Source organism: Tachyglossus aculeatus, chromosome 5 (genome assembly GCF_015852505.1).
Source record: "Tachyglossus aculeatus isolate mTacAcu1 chromosome 5, mTacAcu1.pri, whole genome shotgun sequence".
In the NCBI taxonomy this organism is placed as follows: domain Eukaryota; kingdom Metazoa; phylum Chordata; class Mammalia; order Monotremata; family Tachyglossidae; genus Tachyglossus; species Tachyglossus aculeatus.
Genome location: NC_052070.1, coordinates 45160116 through 45176642, shown reverse-complemented (window position 1 = coordinate 45176642; position 16527 = coordinate 45160116). Strand labels below are relative to the sequence as shown.

Genomic DNA, 16527 nt, shown 5'->3' with positions numbered 1-16527 from the left:
AATTGCACTGCAAATACCAGATATCTACCCTGCTAAATTATAACTCCTTGAGGGCAGGATGCATGTCTACTGGCTCTGTCATTCTCCCAATTGTTTAATACAGTGCTGTGCACACAATAAATGCTTAATAAATACTGTTGATCTACAGATTATATCACCATTCAGTACAACATATTGTATTCAGGGTTTTGGGATTGGCTTTTTTTTAGTATTTCTTAAAGTGCTTCCTATTTTTTTGTTATTTGTTAACTGCTTACTATGTGCCAATCACTGTTCTAAGCGCTGGGGTAAATACAAGGTAATCAGGTTGTCCCACGTGGGGCTCACAGCCTCAATCCCCATTTTACAGATGAGGTAACTGGGCCCAGAGAAGTTAGGTGACCTGCCCAAGGTCACACAGCAGACAAGTGGGGGAGCTGGGATTAGAACCCATGACCTCTGACTTCCAAGACCGTGCTCTTGCCACTAGGCCTGGCACCCAAATACCATTACTACTACTACTACTACAGGTAATTATATTTGTTAAGTACTTACAGGCACTGTTCTAAGATAATCAGGTTGGACATAGTCCCTAACTCATATAGGGGTCACAGTCCTAATCCTCATTTTACAGATTAGGTAACTGAAGCCCAGAGAAGTTAAGTGAGTGACCCAAGGTCACACAGCAGACCTTCAGCTTCTACTAATACTAATATTACTGCCACTGGTGAACTTGTTCCAACTTTTTGGACAATCCCACAAGTAGCATTCTTGTCATGCCCATCAACAAGGGCAGAAGCTCAGGAATTGTATAGGCCTAGGTCTGGGAAAATCTTGGAGAGCAAAATTTATCCATCCCCCTGCCTTCAAGCAAGATGGCACATGACTACAAGCAGCGAGGCTAAGTGGAAAGAGCCCGGGCTTGGGAGTCAGAGGACATGGCTTCTAATCCTGGCTCTTCCGCTTGTCAGCTGTGTGACCTTGGGCAAGTCACTTCACTTCTCTGTGCCTCAGTTAACTCATCTGTAAAATGGGAATGAAGCCTGTGAGCCCCACGTGGGACAACGTGATTATCTTGTATCTACCCCAGCACTTAGAACAGTGCTTGGCACATAATAAGCACTTAACAAATAACAAAAAATAGTAAGCACTTTAAGAAATATAAAAAAAACACCCAAACTCAAAACCCGGAATACAATATGTTGTACTGGATGGTGATATAATCCATAGATCAATAACATTTATTAAGTACTTATTGTGTGCAGAGCACTGTATTAAACAATTGGGAGAATGATAGAGCCAGTAGACATGCATCCTGCCCTCAAGGAGTTATAGTTTAGCAGGGTAGATATCTGGTATTTGCAGTGCAATTTCACTTTTTTCAACTTGTATCTACCCCAGTGCTTAGAACAGTGCTTGGCACACAGTAAATGTTTAACAAATACCAATATTATCATTATTATTATTATCATTGTGATGAATAGCTATTTTGGCTCATTTTGGGGCTATTTTACAAGGCCATTTGCTTTGTAAAACAAAACATTACATCCACCAATTCCTTCTATTCCACTGATTTCCCCCCCCCACACACACAAAATAATACTACATCCACCAATTCCTATTCCCCTCCCCCCAAAAATATGCCTAGACTCCTTCTTGTTAGGAAGAGTTGTTCATGGCTAGAGTTGCAGAGAGAGGTTGGGGTGGGGAGGGTGGGGATTCTGCAGCCCAGAAAGCTGCACCTTCAAGTGGTGATCTTAAGGAGGGCATATCAATCAATCAATCAATCGTATTTATTGAGTGTTTACTGTGTGCAGGGCACTGTACTAAGCGCTTGGGAAGTATAAGGTGGCAACATATAGAGACGGTCCCTACCCAACAGTGGGCTCACAGTCTAGAAGGGGGAGACAGAGAACAAAACAAAACATATTAACAAAATAAAATAAATAGAATTAAAATAAATAGAATAGATATGTACAAGTAGAGTAATAAATGCATACAAACATATATACATATATACAGGTACTGTGGGGAAGGGAAGGACGTAAGGCGGTGGGGGGGGGAGAGCGGGAGGAGGGGGAGATATAGCCATATCAGGCTACGGGTCAAGGCCCAATCCTATAGGGACATGCACACAGGTTACTGTTTGGCATTTAAAAGCTCCTTCTCCAATTTAGGAGAAACTAAAAGTGAAATATAAAATGTATGATTTGCTTACAAGCCTTAAATGGGTTCCAAGCAACTCTCTTATCTAAGGGGGCAGTAAGCACAGGGAATGCCACAGGGCATTCTGGGAGTGATCCATCCCCTTCCCGAGCCCTTCTAACCAAAACCCTGGACTTGGGCTCTCCCCACCTTAATTCTCCAAGACTCTTCTCCTTGCTCACTTTGCCTGTGCCAAGTTAATTTACACTGGTTCTTCGGAAGGGTCACCTACATAGCGGCTTGTTTCTGAGCTACTGTCACTAACGCTAGGGCAAGCAAACTGTCTGGGGGAAGAGCCCGCCAGAAGATAATGAAAATTGTGAATCACACTCTCTCCCTCAGGAGACTTAAAAAAAAAATTGAGCCTCCATTAGGACATAAGGTCTGTGCACTTGAGCCAGCTGGGAGAATCTTAAAATCCTTCAAATACAACTTTTAATTTTTTTTTTCCCTACAGTAAGTGACAGAAGGTCACACTGCTCTTGATGTATTTATTCAGTTTTACATTGCAACCAAGTTTTCTAAGTAGCAGGGACTTTGTCCTTTTCATGAATATAAAATATTTCCATTAAAGGTCTGTGTTTTTTGCATTCCAAATTCAGAGGGAGACTGAGAAAGGTTCAAGACATTCATTATGTATCTATCACAACACCTACAAACGGCAGAAGTCTGATAAACTATGGTGATTCAATATTGCTCTATCCATCCCAACTTGTTTCAAGTGTATATGAAATGACCTTTGAGTTCACACAGTTTCTGCCACTGATGCAGTATGCAGATTTTTCAAACAAGATTCAAGCTCTCAGCTGGTTTTCCAAACAGCTTAGAATAAAAAATTCATAGCACAGACCACCACAAAGGAATTTTTATCAAAATGTCAAAATCTATTTTCCTGGAAAATTTTTGCCTGAAAACAGCTGTGTAAAGACTGGGGTGGGAGACTCGCTATTTCAAATTCACCAGAACAAGCAAAGCATGACAAGGCATCTGATGCTACAATCAGACCACATGCATAACGGGCACAAAGGGACTTCCCTGTGGTGACCTAAACTAAGGTCGTCTAAAACTAAGGTCAACTAATATCCAAACCTCCCTGGACAAACAAGAATTTCCCTATCCGAAGTTCACTGACAAGGAGTATTCCACAGGTACCTACCTTATCCTTGTAGTTCAAAAGCCTTCCCCTCTGAAAGGCCTTCCTTACAGCCCAAAGAACCTCAAATAAACTACCTACCCTGGGGGAGGAGAGCCTCTTCCTCACTCCAGAAAGGCTGTACTTCCTCTCTGATGGGTCAGGAGTGAAGAGTCTAGACTCACCTGAATCAAGGAGAGGGTGATGAGCACCTCCCTCACCAGCTGTTGTGAGGAGCAATACCATACTCGTCAAGCCTTTCTGCGAAACTAACGTCCCTTCTCAATGCTTGCCAGCCTGAGCAACCCCAGTGTTTAAGCCTCTAACATGGGGGATGAAGACACTCATTCTGTCCTGAAGGAAACCCTTTTTAGCCTGGTTTCACTTTGTGTCTTTGCACATGGCCAGAGTGGTCTATTGGAAAGAGCCAGGGTTTGGGAGTCAGGAGACCTGAATTCCAATTCCAACTCTGGCCCTGGCTTCTGTGGGACATAGGGCAAGCCACTTAACCCTCTTGGGCCTCAGTTTCTTCTTTGTAAAATGGGAATTAGATACCTGTTCTTGGCATAGTGGATAGAACACAGGTCTGGGAGTCAGACAGTCATGGGTTCTAACCCTGGCTCTGCCACTTGTTTGCTGTGTGACCTTGGGCAAGTAATGTTATTTCTCTGTGCCTCAGTTACCTCATCTATAAAATGGGGATTGAGACTGTGAACCCCATGTGGGACAGGGACTTTATCCAACCCGATTTACTTGTATCCACCCCAGTGCTTAGTACAGTACCTCACATATAGTAAGCATTCTACAAATACCACAATTATTATTATTATTATTATTATTATTGTTATTACCTCAGAGAGGGAGAGCCTATATGAGTCATGGACTGGGACTAAAGAGGATACTTTGTGCTTGGCACCAAGTTCCTAAAAAATTCTCTACCTAAACTCCACAGAGGACTGTGATGATGTTGTGATAATGTGATAACTTAGACTCTGAACCCTATTAGGGACAGGAACTCTGAGCTGATTGTCTTGTAATAATAATACTGTACTGTGCTATATTAAGCGCTGGGGTGGATACAGCCTCCCCTTTCTAGACTGTGAGCCCACTGTTGGGTAGGGACCGTCTCTGTATGTTGCCAACTTGTACTTCCCAAGGGCTTAGTACAGTGCTCTCCACACAGTAAGCGCTCAATAAATATGATTGAATGAATGAATGAATACAAGCAAATCAGGTTGGACATAGTCCCTGTCCCATGTGGAGCTCAGAGTCTCAATCCCCATTTTACAGATGAGGTAACTGAGGCACAGAGAAGTGAAATGATTTGCCCAAGTTAACACAGCAGCAGGCATATACTTCAGGGCTTAATACAGCACCTGGCACATAGTACACACTTAAATGCCACAATTATTGTTACTATGATGTTGTGAGCCCACTGAGTACAGAGATCATAATTAACCGATAATCTTGAGTGTACCCTATTGTTTAGTGCAGTGCTAGGCACATAATATATTAATTCAAAATACTAGAAATAATCATGATAAGAGTGAGATGTCAACAGTGAATAACAATATTTAATAATAATAATTGTAGTATTTGTTAATTGCTTATTATATCCAGGCACTGTATTAAGTGAATGAATTCAGTCAGTCAACCATTCATTAGGTGCCATCTGGGTGAAGATTCCTATTCCAACTAGGCTTTGGAGAATTGTCAGGGAAATGCCAATAAAATTATTTGCTCTCAAGAAGCATAATCTCTGAGGAAAAAGATACTGAAAAGAAAAAAATTCAGTCCTCATTTCTCTGCCTCCAAAGATTTGGAAATCCTAAGACACAAAATCATCTAGGCATCCCACTATGCTTGTGGTGGGCAGGGAACATGTCTATCAACTCTGTTACACTGTATTCTCTGAAGCACTTAGTACAGTGCTCTGTACCCAGCAAATGCTCAATAAATATGATTGATTAATTGATTGACTGTAAGCTCCTTATGGGCAGGGATTGTGTCCACCACTTCTATGTTACTGTACTCTCCAAGTGCTTGGTACAATGCTCTGTCCACAGTAAGTATTCAATATATATTTTTATGGTATTTGTTAAGCACTTACTATACACCAGGCACTGTATTAAGCCCTGGGATAGGTATAAATTAATCAGGTTGGACACAGTTCATGACCCACACGGGGCTCACAGTCTTAACCTCCATTTTACAGATGAGGGAACTGAGGTCCAGAAAAGTTAAGTGACTTACCCAAGGTCACACAGTAGACAAGTGCCAGAGCCAGGATTAGAACCAGGTCCTGACTCCTAGACCCGTGCTCTATCCATTAGGCAACATTAGGCAACACTGCTCCTCAATAAATACCATCTATTGATTGATTGTAAAACAATCTCTATCTCTCCCAACTAGGGCCTACCTCTGGGCCCTGCCTGAGCATTCTGTGAGAAACGTTCTGTTCTGTTCTTGGGTTCTGTTCTTGACTACCCTCTATCCTAATTCCTCTCCATGTGGTGAGCATTCTGTCATGGATGAGGAAACTCTAGTACAGAGAGGTTGAGTCACTGGTCTCCAGGCAAACAGCAAGGCGGATTACTAAATGAACTGATTACTGGGCTTTTTTCATATTTTTAATGGTATTTGTTAAGTGCTTACTATGTGCCAGGTACTGTACTAAGCACTTGGCTAGACACAGGATGATCAGGTTGGATACAGTCCTTGGTCCCACATAGAGCTTAGTCTTAATTCTGATTTTACATATTAGGTAACTGAGGCCTAGAGAAGTGAAGTGGCTTGCCCAAGGTCACACAGCAGAGAAGTGGAGGACCCAGGATTAATACCCAGGTCCTCTGACTCCCAGATCTACGCTCTTTCCACTTCTCTGGGCCTCTGGGCGACTGAAGTTAAACTGAAGGATGATTAAGAAAGAGTTGCTCTGAAAGTAAGAGCTGGCCTGTATAAGAGTGGAGCTGATGAGGAGCTCTCTCCAGCACATACAGTTTTTTTCTTGGCTAGCCAAAGAATTTGTAGCAGATTGCCTTCCACTTACTAGCCACTGGCCAAGCTAGGAATGGAATGGGCAGGCCTCTGCTTGACTCTCCCTCTTGTAGCCAACACTGGTAGAGTACTGGAAACTCTCCAGGTCAGGAGCAACTTGAGAGAGTCGAGGGCGGAGACTCAGGTTTACTGTGCGGAAGGCGGCAATGGTAAACCAACTTCCATATTTTTACCAAGAAAACTCTATGGATACACTACCAGAATGATTGCAGAGGGATAGCGGGGCATTCTGGGAGAGATGAGTCCGTGGTGTCACTATGGGTCGGAAACGACGGTGTAAGACACACAGAAAGAATTTGAGGGAAGAGGCTTATCGTACACTCCCCTTGAGTCTAATTTTTCTTCCATCTCGTGAACCTCTGGAAGGCACTGAATGGGGGATAGGAGGACTGGGTGTGGGCCAGATTAATGAAGCATAAAGTGCTTCGGTGTAATCCACCTTTGCCAAGCACCCACCACTCCAACCAGTGGAGAGCACTGAGGTTCAAGACCGCTGGGTCCCTCCACACTGACAAACTGTGAGAATTTGGACAAGCCACTTAATCAATCAATCAAGCATATTTCTTGACAAATGCTTTGTGCAGTGCATTGCACTCAGTGGGTGCTCAATAAATTCAGTTATGAATACTATAATCTGGGTTCAATTTTTCAATCTCTAAAACAGGAATAAAAATCTCAACTGGCTAACCTCCCCTGCTTCCAGTCTCTCACCTCTCGTAGCCATACTTTACTCTTTTACCTGGATCCTTTTTCTAAAAAACATGTTCGGCACACATCTCCCCACCCCTCAGAAACCTCCAATGGTTGCCCATCCATCTCTGAGTCAAACAGTAACTTCACCGTTGGCTTTAAGACTCTCAGTAAGCTTTCCCCTTCCTGCCTTACCTCGCCGATCGCCTTCCATAACCCAGTCCACACACTTCATTCCTCTAATGCCAACCTACTGACTGTACCTCAATCTAATGCCTCTTGCTGCCAACCCCTTGCCCACATCCTCCCTCTGGTCCAGAACTTCCTCCCTCTTCAAACAGAACACCACTGTCCCCATCTTCAAATCCCTACTAAAACCATATCTCCTCCAAGAAGCCTTTCCTGACTAACCTCTCATTTCTCCACCCATTCACCCTTCTGTGTCATCTATGCTCTTGGATTGCTACTGCTTAAACACTTTGATAGATTCTCCTCTACCCTCCAAGCCCCAACCTCACAGCACTTATGTCCATATCTTTGCTGCTTCCCCTATCTATAATTTATTTTAATGTGAATCTCCCCCACTGCATTGTAGGATCCTTGAGGGCAAGATCAACTGTACCAACTCTATTGTATTGGACTCTCCCAAGCGCTTAGTACAAGACACCGCACATTGTGAGTGCTCAATAAATACGACTGATTGACTGACTGATCAATCTGTCACTTCCTCGCTTGGATTCTGGGAGGATAAATGAGATGATAAACCTGAAAGAACTTTGTGTTCTTTAGTGGAAAGATGACATAGATCAAAGGAATTTATTGCCTGCTGTTATTATTGTCACTAGTTGAAGCGATCAGACCAAACCCTAGGAAAACACACTCAGAATTTCTACAGAAGATAGTGCAAGTAACGAACATGCAATCTTCATCACCTCATCCTCATCAATGGTTTATCTTGAGGTCAGAGCTAATTACTGATTCTAATTTTTTTCACTTCAGACAGAATCATAATACTATTAAAATCTAATACATTTATTACTGTGATTCTCAACCGGGCAGCATTAAAACTTGTGAAAGTGACTTTGCAAATTACCAAACAGTCACCAAGTTAATGAAGCAGGACTTTTAAAGTGACTGCGAAATAATTCCTGTATTATAAAGACAGCAATCTGCAAAGGGAGATTTGGTTGAAAAAAATGCATTACAATGTATAATGGAAAATGTTAATCCATCGTGAATCCAATCAGAACCAGCAAAGAAAGAAAATGTGGGGAAAGGGAAAACATAAATCAAGGATGGCCCAGGGAAATGCCACTCCAATCCAGAGGAAGGAACTGGTCCCAGATGGGGCTAGGATCCCCAGGCAGCTGTTTCCGTAGACCCTAGCTCCAGAGTTTCATTTCCATGGACTGTGACTAGGACACACTTATTCCTGCCATGGGGGTCTTCAGGAGCTCAATTAAAGAGGGAATCATTCTTTTCCTGAATGGGAGGCAGCATGATTGAGTAGATAGAGCAAGAGCCTGGGAGTTAGAAAGACCTAAATTCTAATCCCAGCTCTGCCGCTTGTCTGCTACATGACCTTGGGAAAGTCACTTCTGTACCTCAGTTATCTCAACTGTAAAATGAGGATTAACACTGCCAGCCCTATGTGGGACAGGGACTGTGTCCAACCTGATTAACTCATATCTATCCCAGTGCTTAGTACAGTGCCTAGCACATGGTAAGCACTTAACAAATACCATTTAAAAAAAAGGGAATTTCACTAGGCGTCAGGAGACCTAGCTTCTAATCACAGCTCTGTCACTGGCCTGCTTTGTGACTTTGGGCAAGTCACTTCACATCTTTGTGTCTCACTTTCTTCATCTGTAAAATGGAGATATTCTCCCTACTTTGTGGACTGTGAGCCCCGTATGGGACAATGCCTGGGAGTGATCTGCTTATTTTGTACTTAATACAGTGCTCATCATACAAGTGCCTTAAATATATCATAATTGTAACACCATAATTATCTGGGATTGGTGCATTAAAAAGTTATCTGAATCTCTGGGCCTCAGTTTCCTCATCTTGGCAATGGGGATTCAGTACCTGTTCTCCCTCCTACTTAGACCATAAGCCCCATTTTGGAAAGGCACTGTTTCCATCCTGAATATCTTGTACTTACACAAGTACATGCTTTGCACAGAGTAAGTGCTTAACAAATACTACAATTATTATCATAATCATTATTATTATTATTACAGTCAATGGGCTCAACTCTAAACCTTGAGCCTGCATCTCACATTGAGCTAGATAATAGAGGAGAAAAGTCATATTTGGGAGAAGGACACTTGCCCTAACCCAACAGATTGACTTTTAAATCCACTGGACTCTTCAATTTTGACATCGAACTGGGTGACATACCTTGGCTGGTGGGCTCTAGCTCCAATTTTCAGGAAAGGGGATTTGGGGTTGGGACCCGACCTGAGAAAGAGGCCTGAATTATTCCCCTACCTCCAAACTGCCCAAGATGGGGGTCTAGCCAGCTCGGCAGAGAGGAGTTGGGCCAAATCTTCAGGAAAACCTAGTTTCAGTCACTACCTCATTCTTGGCTCATTGTTCAAAGCTCCTGTAAAGGGGAAACGTTGATGAGGAAGCTGCTACAAGCTCCCTCTCTTACCCAAAACCTCTATGAAAAGACCCTTCCCACCAAGGTTTTTCACTCGGGGAGCAGAATAATTACAACTGTGGTATTTGTTAAGCACTTACTATGTGCCACGCACTCTGCTAAGTGCTGGGTGGATACGAGCAAATTGGGTTGGCTACAGTCCCTGTCCCACATGAGGCTCACAGTCTCAGTGCCCATTTTATTCATTAATTCATTCATTCAGTTGTATTTATTGAGCACTTACTGCATGCAGAGCACTGTACTAAGTGCTTGGGAAAGTACAGTACAGCAATAAAGAGAGACAATCACTGCCCAAAATGAGCTCACAGTCTATAGGCAGGGAAACAGACATCAATACAAGTAAACAGGCATCAATATAAATAAGTAAAATTAGAGATATATACATAAGTGCTGTGGGGCAGGGAGAGGGGAAAAGACCAAAGGGAGAGAGTCAGGGTGATGTGAAAGGGAGTGGGGGATGAGGAAAAGTGGGGCTTATTTTGTGATGGCCTCTTGGAGGAGATGCGCCTTCAGCAGGGCTTTGAAGGTGGGGAGAATGATTGTCTGGCGGATTTGAGGAGGGAGGGCGTTCTAGGACAGACGTAGAATGTGGGCCAGGGGTTGGTGGCGAGACAGGAGAAATCGAGACACAGTGAGAAGGTTAGCACTAGAGAAGCAAAGTATGAGGGCTGGGTTGCAGAAGGAGAGAAGGGAGGTGAGGTAGGAAGAGGCAACGTGATGGAGGGCTTTAAAGCCAATAGTGAGGAGTTTATGTTCATTGATACGGAGGTGGATAGGCAACCACTGGAGACTTTTGAGGAGGGGGGTGACATGCCCTTGAACATTTCTGTAAAAAGACAACCCAGCCAGTGAAGTGAAGTATGGACAGGAGTGGGGAGAGGCAGGAGGTTGGGAGGTCAGAAAGGAGGCTGATGCAGTAATCCAGTTGGGATAGGATGAGTGATTGTATTAACATGGTAGTCGTTTGGATGGAGAGGAAAGGGTGAATCTTGGCGATGTTGTGAAGGTGAGACCAGCAGGATTTCGTGATGGACTGGATATGTGGGGGTGAATGAGAGAGCGGTGTCAAGAGTGACACCAAGGTTGTGGGCTTGTGAGATGGGAAGGATGGTTGTGCCATCCAAAGGGATGGGAAAGTTTGGAAGAGGACAGGATTTGCGAGGGAAGATAAAGGAGCTCTGTCTTGGACATGTTGAGTTTTAGGCTCTAAGGACTGGGGTAGATGTAGGATGATCAGTTCCCCCATGGGGCACAGAGTCTAAGTAGGAGGGACAACAGGTATGGAATCCACATTTTGCGGATGAAGGAACTGAGGCATAGAGAAATAATAATAATAATAGTATTTGTTAAGCACTTACTATATGCCAAGCACTGTTCTAAGCACTGGGGGAGATACAAGGTAATCAGGATGTCCCACATGGGGCTCACAGTCTAAATTTTACAGATGAGGTAACTGAGACACAGAGAAGTTAAATGACTTGCCCAAAGTCACACAGCTGACAAGTGGCAGAGCCAGGATTAGAACCCATGACCTCTGACTCCCAAGCCCATGGTCTTGCCACTGAGCCATGCTGTTTCTCTGAAATGACTTTCATTCATTCATTCATTGAGCGCTTACTGTGTGCAGAGCACTGTACTAAGCACTTGGAAAGTACAAATCAGCAACTTACAGAGACGATCCCTACCCAACAACAGACTCACAGTCTAGAAGACTTGCCCAAGGTCACACAGCAGACAAATGGCAGAGCCAGGATTAGAACCCATGACCTGATTCCCACCATCTCAGCCAGTCCAAAGAAACAGTGAGCAAAGGCAAGTGAGCACTTGCCTGTTGTGTGACCTTGGGCAGTCACTTCACTTCTCTATGCCTCAATTTCCTCATCTGTTCTCCCTCCTACTTAATAATAATAATTATGGTATTTGTTAAGTGCTTACTATGTGCCAAACACTGCTCTAAGTGCTGCGGTAATCAGGTTGTCCCACATGAGGCTCACGGTTTTAATCCCCATTTTAGAGATGAGGTAACTGAGGCACAGAGAAGTTAAGTGGCTTGCCAAAGTCACACAGCAGACAAGTTGCGGAGCCAGGATTAGAATCCACGTCCTCTGATTCCCAAGCCTGTGCTTGTTCTACTAAGCCATTCTGCTTCTCTGAGAGCCCAGGGAATGTGCTTGACCTGATTATCGTGAATCCACCCCAGTGCTTAGTATGGTGCCTGGAACACAGTAAGTATTTCAAAGTAATATCATTATTGTTATTATTATTATTATCTAAATAATTTCATTTGGACCATTTCTTCTCTCTCTGTTTCTCTCCTCTGCATCTGTTTGGCAAGAATTAACTGAGCCGCTCAGAATCATCAACACAATTCCGGCAGGAGAAGCAGAATTGGAGCAGTTGGCCCTGGACACCTTGGGAATGACCAGAGCCAAGCACTGGGTCCCAATGGATATGGCTGACCTATGCTAAGTGAGTCAACCATGCCAAGCGGCAAAGAACCACCCTCCTGAACCACCGAGTCAAAAGAAAGGAGAGGTCACCGGCAGGTAAGCCAAAGGCCCACCCTCCATGCTAATGATGGGTTCATTAGTTCATTAAATGATCAGTTCATTAGACTTGTTCTCTCTTTCATGCTAGACTCCCTCAATAATGAAAACACTTTGGGGTTTGACACATTCAAAAACACTGCAGAATGAAAAGAGTGAGTCAAGTATGAAAACCAAACATGGCCAAAAGGTAAAATAGACCCATGTTTCTTGTTAGCATTTGACAGCAAGAACTGTGTGTTACTTAGTGAACCAAATCCTTCTTTATGCGAAAGTGTTCTTCTCTTTCCTAGCCCAATGGTTTCTCTACTTTTTTTCCCACAGATTTCAAATCCTATTATACAGTAAACATCTGTGGCATTAATTTTCACCCTGTAAACAAATGCAGACAGCTGAGGCAGATCATTTGATGAGTCAATCAATATATCAGAGGCAGCATAAATTTTCTGACTTTGCTCACCCACCATGTAATGGTGCTATCTACGAGGATCTGCTGCACAGAAGTCCAGTGCTCATTTTAGGGGGGAAAGCCAAACACACACTATCCCCTCATGATCCTAACCAATTCTTGTTTCCTCTGACTCCAATTAGGTATTAAATGTCACCTCCGAGGGGGAGGGAGGACAGTCATTCCAAGGGCTTCAGTAGGCTACTGACCCTCCATCCTAGAGGCAGAGAAATCAAGCTTGGATTTCTTTTTTTCTTTTCTGCGGTGGGAGGAAGGAGTTGTGCTAATATATTTTTATTTTTGAGGAAATGCCTCATAACTTCTAAGTATTGGCAGCTCTCTGCCTGAGATGGAGGCTCAGGGAATTCAGATCAGATCCTTCCCCGTGATTTTCATGGCTCTCTCTGTGACGATTTGACAGTCAGAGAGATAGTCGCATTCCCCGCTTGGTTAAGCCCGCGCTGAGCCTTGCCACACGAACCGGTTAGAATGGGGGACATGTCCCCCTGTTCACTGGTGCCTAACTGGAAAGCAGGTCACCGGCTCCCCAAACAGGGCTGTGAAGGGCACAGGCACAGGCCGAACACACCGGGGTGAGGAGGGATTCTATGACAAGGACAGTGTGGCATCTGATAGGTCCTGCAGATCTGCTTGAGGGAGGGAAACGGCAGAGATGAGTTGCCAGGATCCCACCTAGACTGGAGAAGGGATCAAGTTCGGCTGAAAAGCTGTTCCCCTAATTGTGCTTTTTTTGGTGATTCCTGGGCCCATGCAGTAGGGAGGCACTAAAATAGCCACGGCCTTCTCTGATGGGCCACTGAGCCCTCAGTGACTACAGCCATCACCCTCTCCGGGCCTCCATCAACCCAGCCTCACGTCTAACCCACAGGGCCCGACCCCGGCCTTCGACAACACTTGGGCTGGGCGTTTCCGAGAAGCTGGGGCTGGAATTTCACCACTGTCTGTTTCACCAATGACTTGAATGCTCAAAACCACTCTTCTCTTCAGGCCTATGACCTCATCACTGGCGCCGGAAGAATGCTGGAGCCATTCTGGACCCAATCCCTCCCTCTCTAACTGTTCTCAGAAAGCAATCACACTGGACTAATCATCTACTGCCTCCTGTCTCCTCCCAATTCAGTCCTTACTTCACTTAGCCGTCTGGTTCATTTTTCTAAAAAAAAATCAGTCCACATCTCCCCAGTCCTCGAAGAACTTACAGTGGTTGCCCATCCACGTCTGCATCAAATAGAAACTCCTTACCATTGGCTTTAAGGAATTCAATTGGCTCGTCCCCTCCTACTCTACTTTCCTAATTTCCTAATATGACCCAGCCCACAAACTTTGCTCCTCAAATGCCAACATACTCATCCAACCTCAACTCATCTATCTTACCACTGACCCTTAGCCCTCATCCTCCCTCTAACCTGGAACTCTCTCACACTTCATATACAACAGACAACCACTCTCCCCACATTCAAGTCCTTATTAAAATCCCATCTCCTCCAAGAGCCTTCTCTGAATAAGTCCCCTACTCCCTATCCCTGCTTTTTAATGGTATTTGTTAAGTGCCTACAATGTGCCAGGCACTGTACTAAGCACTGGGGTAGCTAAAAGACAATCAGGTTGGACATAGTCCATGTCCCACATGGGGCTCACAGGCTTAATCCTCATTTTACAGATGAGGTAACTGAGGCACAGGGAAATTAAGTAACTTGCTCAAGGTCACACAGCAGGCATGAGGCAGTGCCAGAATTAGAACTGGGGAACTCTGACTCTCAGACCCCTGCTCTTTCCACTGGACCACACTGCTTCTCAACACAATAAGTTCTGCACCCAATAAGCACTCCATAAATACTACTGATTAACTGATTGATTCCTGGTGGCTGATTTATTCAGGTTCATTCTTCCTGTGAGCCCTCAATACAAATTTGTAGTGTTGCTCTCAACTGAGTTATCTGAAGCTTATGAGAGAATTGTCAGGGCCAATCAATCAATGGTAATTATTGAGCATTTACTATGTTCAGAGCAATATACTAAGCGATTTGGAGTGTACAGTACGGCAGAATTGGTAGACAGTTCCTGACCATAACAAGCCAAGAAATTTATCAGGAAAAAAGGAATCAGGGACCGAGGTAGAAGAACAAGGGAAGAAAATGCTTAAGTCCAAGGGAAAGAAATAAGAACTGGCTGCCATTTTGGGCAGGGAAATACAATAACTCGAAGTGGGTAGGTGGTCTCTCTTCCACCAGGCAGGGCCAGCCTCAACACTAGCTGTCACCGGGCTTGTAAATGCAATTTTTTCCCCCCTCCCAGTAATGACCACACTCCTAGCTGTGGCGGGGTGGCTCATAGGTGAGTCAGTCTGGGATCCCTCGGTGGACAGGGCTACTGGATGATTGTCAACAGAATAACCATGGTATTTGTTAAGTGTTTACTATGTGTCAAGAACTGTTCCGAGAGAGAGATGCACGTGTTGCAAGTATGTAATGTGGGAAGCGGCAGGGCCTAGTGCAGAGCCTAGGCCTGGGAATCAGAGTAGCTGGGTTCTAATACCAGCTCTGCCATTTACATGCTGTGTGACTTTGGGAAAGTCACTTAACTTCTCTGGATCTCAGTTTCCTCAACCGTAAAATGGGGATTCAATATCCATTCTCCCTCCTACTTAGACCGTGAGCCCTATGTGGGAAAGGGACTGTCCAATCTGATTAATTTGTAATCTACCCATCACTTAGAATAGCATTTGTCACAGAATGAATACTTCAAAAGTACAAAAAATTCTGATTGCTACCATCTGCCCTTTTAAGCCCTCACCATCTCAGCTGAAAAGCCTCCCTTCCCTACTGCACCTCTCCTGGATACCAATCAATCAATCAGTGGTATTCATTGAGTGCTTATTGTGAGCAGAGCACTGTACTATGCACTTGGGAGAGTACAACAGAATTGGTTGACACATTTCCTGTCCACAATGAGCTTACCGTCTAGAGGGGTGAAGGCCACACTACCTGACCAAGTGTGTGAGAGGCAGTTGGGTCTGTTTACCAGTGCCTTCCCAGCTTCCCCTGTCCCTGGCAGCTCCCCCTCAGAATGGCAGCAGCTACCACTGTTCCCTTCCTCTCTCTCCTTCACAACTGGGAGCTCCAGTGTAGATCTGCCTCCTGTTGCAGATCCCAAGAAAGAGGAAAGAAATATCAAAACAGCCCATTATCCAGGCAATTTCCATGGGCCTCAAGCTTGGCATTTCAGCAATCATGGGAGCCTGGGGAGGTGAAAAGCATTTCCTTTGAAGGTAACTGATTGCAATAGGGAGAGAATTGCCTGATGGAAGATGAGTAAGCAAGCGGAGGAGAGAGCCAGCCTCCCCCTTCCCAGGAGTTCCTGGGAACAGGCTGATGGGAGGACGACAGGAGTTCTGCTTTGCAACCCCATGGTAATCTTTTCCTCCGGATGCCCTCTGGGGTGGCACAGAAACTCAGTTTGGGAACCGGCCGATCCAATATGCATGTAAATCTTCAGAGGTTGTCAGGGGATTGGGGGAGTCCTCTCTGCCAGGTCATTAGGAAACAGGTGTTGCCTGGGCCACTGCAATCTGGAATGTGTATACATTGTTTAAATTATACAATATAAATTATTTATTTATATTAAAGTCTGTCTCCCCCTCTAGACTGTAAGCTTATGATGGGCAGGGAACATATCTGCTAATTCTGTTGTATTGTACTCATCTAAGTGCTTCCTAAGGTACCATTCATGGGATAATGGATAGAGCACAAGTCTGGGAGTCAGAAGGTCTTGGGTTCTAATC

At 44.4% G+C, this 16527-nt stretch overlaps 1 protein-coding gene and 1 non-coding gene across 6 annotated transcripts in view; both read right to left on the bottom strand.

Moving 5' to 3' along the window:
* The window catches only part of CAMTA1 (calmodulin binding transcription activator 1), an 868926-nt gene that overhangs the window by 794712 nt on the left and 57687 nt on the right, over nucleotides 1–16527 (bottom strand). The gene's annotated exons all lie outside the window — the stretch shown is intronic.
* On the bottom strand, nucleotides 6339–6480 carry LOC119929362. The gene has a single exon (XR_005451489.1). It is a non-coding gene; the product is annotated as a small nucleolar RNA SNORA7 (small nucleolar RNA).